Source organism: Ambystoma mexicanum, chromosome 13, assembly GCF_040938575.1.
Source record: "Ambystoma mexicanum isolate Mex_15411 chromosome 13, UKY_AmexF1_1, whole genome shotgun sequence".
Classification (NCBI taxonomy): Eukaryota; Metazoa; Chordata; class Amphibia; order Caudata; family Ambystomatidae; genus Ambystoma; species Ambystoma mexicanum.
This window is the reverse complement of record NC_090938.1, coordinates 253848654-253853699: the sequence shown is the minus strand read 5'-3', so window position 1 is coordinate 253853699 and position 5046 is coordinate 253848654.

Sequence of the window (5046 nt, the reverse complement as noted above, 5' to 3'; positions counted from 1 at the left end):
TAGGGCCACTCCTCCCGTTTTTTTCTTTGCTGAGGCAATCAGAATCTTATCAAATCCCCGGAGCCTTAATCGCCCCTGTTCTTCATGCATGAGGTGTGTTTCTTGCAACCCCAGGACATCCGTCCCCTCTTTCCTCGTGAATTGTTTCAATATTTTGCTCCTTAGAGGGGAATTTAGTCCCCTGACATTATGGGTCAACCACTTAAATGCTTATTGGTTTGAGTGTGTCCCTCGTCAGCTGATGGCCCCTGCCTCCCCATTCTCTGAGATGTCCCCCCTCACACCCTTTGCTCGATTCCTTCTCTTTGCCCCTCCACTTAATGCTCCCTTCTGTTGCTCCACCCCCCCCAGTTCGCCCCCCCCTGACCTCTCTTCCCCCCCCTCACCTTCTGAAGTACATGCCCTTCCCGCTTCTCATCCATACCATCTTCGGGCATCCCCGCCCTTTCTAATTCCAGAATGTTTGTCCCCTCTCCCCTGCCCTGTTACCTCCTTCCGAAGCCCACTGCCCCTATGATATTTCTTGGTTGGGGAATCTTGTTCCCCTGTTTTATCTGCCTCCCCTACATCCTGTTCTTTTTTCTTCTGGTGGGGTCTGCCCGCTCTCTCACCTCTTCTCCTTTTCTCTCCCACTGTGGTCCATTCCCAGGGTCTCGGTCTTGGCCTGGATTCTGTGGCCTTTGCTCCTATTGTTGTACACTCCTCGTCTAAATCCAGATGCATGATGTCGGCTCCCTCTTGTACTGATGTAATTCGCCTCTGGTTCCCTTCCCAGTCAAATACTAAGCCAAATGGAAAGGTCCGTTTATATCGCAGACCTCGCTCATTGAGTGCTTTTATTACTGGGGCCATCTGTCTTCTCTTTTCAAGCGTACTATTAGCCAGGTCTTGATACAGCACTATTTGTTACCATTGGAACATGATAGGTTCCCGCTTTCTTGCTTCCCAGAGGACTTTCTCCTGTGCATATCTAGTGAAGGATGCAAGTGCATCCCTTGGTCGTGCCCCCGCTCCCCTTTTACCATCCTACCAACTCTGTGGATGCGATCTAATTCTATAGCATCCAGGGACTCCTCACCCAAAATCTCAGCAAAAATGTTCGAACTTTTCCCTTGAGTGCTCCATCTGAGACCGACTCCGGAAGCATCTTCACTCTTATGTTGATCCTGTGGGATCTATTTGCCATGTCCTCCATTTGGATTTCCAAATTTCACGTGGCAGTGTCTAAGCATTCTAAGGCCTCACTGTTAGCTGTTGTCTCCTTGTCCACCTCCTGCAAGCCTCTTTTCAAAATGTCAGTTCTTTCACCCAGTGGACTCATGTCCTGCCGAATTTCCCCGAGCTCTGAGGTCAGATCCGACCTCAGTAGTTGAAATTGCTCTTGAAAGGTCTTAGCCAGGTTGTCCTGTAATGCTAACATGTCTCCCTTGTCCTCTCTGGATAAGGGCGCGGGGGGGATCCGCGTGCTCCGGAATACTGCTTGCGTTCATTCCTTCTGAAGTCTGTCCGGGCAGGGCCCTATGCTTGGTAGGGTGCCTGGTGCGTCGCCCTGGACCTGTGTTGCCCTAACAGCTCTCCCCTTGTTTTTTTGAGACCTGATCCTCTGGTTGCAATTGGTGTGGGCCTCTCAGTGGGTTCCTAAGCAGTGCCCCACAAAGTTCCCCCTTGGTTGGTCTCGGGACTTATAGCGGTTTCCCCCGCTTCCTGCCACCTGCAGCAGGGTGACTGAGCTCTTTTTGCTGTTGAGGACAGCCCTCCCGAGCTGCCCGATTATGCCTGAGGGCATGTTCTGTTGTGGTCTGCTTATGGGTCAGTGATTGGTGATAAATCACTCCGTGAGCACGGACCAAAAGGATGGAGCCCCAGGTTACTCTTCCCCAGCCCGCCCTGCTGCTCCTCCCGCCAGGAGCCAGCGGGTATTCTTCGTGGGCCACCGCTCCCTATGCGCCTGTGTTATTGGGCTGGGTTTCAGGTCCAATGCTTAGCCTCGGGGCCCCTCCTCCAATATGGGAGCTGCCTCGGTCCTCTTCACTCGCCTCCACTTGCTTTGGGGCCGGGGAGGAAGGACCAACCCCTGAGCCCTCCACACCCCCTCCGGGGATTCTTCTCTCCCTTCTCGGGCTCCCCCAGTCTCTGAGTCCCCACCTCCTGAGTTACCTCAATGCATAATTCTGGGGCTCTGCACTCACCACCTCTCCGTCGCAGTGTCCTCTAGCTTCTCACTTTGCTGCCAGTCTCTGCTGGTGCCCTCTCAGGGCAGGGAAGGACAAGGGTCTGGCCGGCACCCACCGTGCCTCCAGCCCAATCCGATGTCCGTAGGAGGAGCAGATGACCAGGGGGCCAGCCGGCACACACTGATCACTGTCTGATATAGTTCCAATCAGCGGGGGTCCACCTCGCTCGTTCTGCTGCCTCCTGGGGCACTTCCCCCTGCCCCCTCATCCCCCAGTGCGCAGCAAGGCCACCTGTCGCCTGGCCACGGTCTCTGCAGCTCAGATGCCCGCCGGGGTCCACCACTCACGGGATTGCCAGGGCGCTCCATCTGCCTCTGCCGTAGCAATCGGCACTGTCGCCCTATCCCGTTGGGGCTGCCGCGGTCTTGCGGGGGGGGGGTCTCCACACCACTACTCCGGGGTATGGGTGCCCACCTCTCTGGAATCTGCTGGCACATCCCTGCTCCTGAAGAGGGGACCTTATCCTCCTTTCTAGGGGCTTCTGCTCACCCTATGGATGACCCCCAACCGTGCGGGTCCCTCCGATGCTTCCAGTGTTAGATGTTAGCCCGCTGTCGGGGTGGTGGTCCCTCAGTTGCCGCGGGGTCTGGAGAACGCTGTCAGCACGTCTACTCTGTGCTGGTGGCCATCTTGGAACCCAATTGCAGGTGGGTCTTAATTGAATTCCTCAATTGACTTCCATTGGCGCTCATCCTGCTGTTCTGCATGTTCACCTGGGGCTGCTGGTTCTTGAACTTGCTTCTGGAACTCTTTTCTTTTAGGTCTCCTCTGGTGTTATTTGCCAATGGGGTCGCACATGTAGGATAGAACTGTGAGCAAGTTGTGCCAGGAACTTGGAAATGCTTACAAGTATATTTTGCTGGAATCTGAGCCTCTCCCAAATGTACGTTTGGTGCTCACATAATGTCCATGGTCCACCACACCTGCCGTGGACAGGGTGAAGAGCAGGAAGGCAGCATACAGTTAACAGACCTCTACGGGCATGGAGAACCGGCCACAGGCATGCCAATCATTTATGTTCAAGGAGTGTTCCTTCACCTGGGATAGGCCTTGTCTATCTCCAAGTTATACAGTGCAAACGAGTGACTGCGCAAATAGTCCACTTCCGCAGAGATTGGTAGCCCAAAGACCACTGCCGTGGGACCAGGTGCCTGTTTTAGGAAAATGTCTGTTAGCACGGAGTTAGATGGGCATAGCCTTTCTCAAACTTAAGGAAGTACATTTGACACTGAAAGCTTTCCTCTCAAACATCCACAATTTGAGGATGATAATAGTCGCAGAAAAGGCAGAAACACTTTTAAGGAACAAGCAGGGGGGGTAACCAAATTGCCTCTATGCTGTTTTCTAGCAATCAACATTTCAGTCTTTCACATGCATGGAGTCAGCAGCATTCAAGTTTACTCATTGAGACATATCCATGCACCTATTTGTGGGAACTTGGTACGTCACCCCTCGGAAAAGACAAACCGCATGGAGAGAGCGATGAATGTTATTACCTTTCCATTTTCACTTGACCAGACCTACAGCAGACAATCAAATGGGCAGAGGGACACAGAGAAAGAGCTTATGAACAGCAAGAGGAGCGTCACCTGAAGCATTCATGAATCTACTGAGCTACGTGCGCGTCAAGATTAAGTGCAAGTACAGTGTTTACAGAGCTGAGTGAGTGACACATACCACTGATCCATGTCCAAGACTTAAGCTGTTAGCAGTAGTTAAGGGACAGTAAGACAGCTCCTTGCTGAAGAGTGCTGAAATGAGAAGCCATCCGCAGGAGACTAGAAGGAACAAGACTTGTACTCCGCTAAGGACCCATAGACTACTAAGATTATGTAGGGAAGAGGAGGTTGGCCAATACAGAAGTGTGGTGAGAAGGAGGTGGAGGGTAGCCAGTGGTATGATGAGGAAAGCAAAGAAGAGCTGTTCCCTGTGGAGAAGAACTGATTGGAGATGGGGCCCGTCACCACAAGACCCATCCCAGAGGAGAAGGAAACGCAGTGGATCTGGTAGAGGATAAAGCCAGATGCCAAGGAGCGGAGACCTTAAAGTCAGACCAGTGAGAGGGCGATATGGTCAAGCCATTTTAATGGAGAAGTGCTGCTTTGTGAGAATAGAAGCCCACATTCCTTTTACCTCTGAGATGGAAGAGCCATAGAAGAGTGTTGAGATGTTGCATTTTGGGAATTGAAATCGGTATTCCCCAAACCTCTGAAAAATAAGGTGTGTAAAATCCTACTAATCAATGAATGGAATACTGTGGTAAATAAAGTCTTTATTGCATAAACATTCTATGAAGGAGAATGAGCACACCAAGTTTGACTGCTGTGAAAAACCAAAGGGTGTCTCGCCTCTTAGTCCCCAGGGATCTCTCTCTCAGGTGGCCAGGGTAGGGCCATCGCCTTTGCAGCCAGACACTGGGTATAGACCAGTGCGGAAGGATTACCTGGGTGAGGGGTCTTTGGGCAGTGGGGGTGAGGCAACGGATGGTGAGACGCAGTATTCCTCACTTTCCCGTACCCCATCCTATTTTATAGGATCTTCTTGGGTCCCAACACCCCCCCGCCTTTCTACACAAGCACTGTGTCGAGGAAGAGGGATGCTGAGAGTAAAGAGGCTAACCCTTACATATCTCATTGGACAGATCCCGCTTATCGGGACGGGTAAAATCAGGCACTTGACGTTAATGAGGTGCTATATAAAACAATAAACACAAATACATACATCTGATACTCATTCGCTTGCCCCACATGGATAAAAGGCGCAACATAGAGACACACTCAGAGCAAGGTGGGACATGAGAAGGAACAGAACT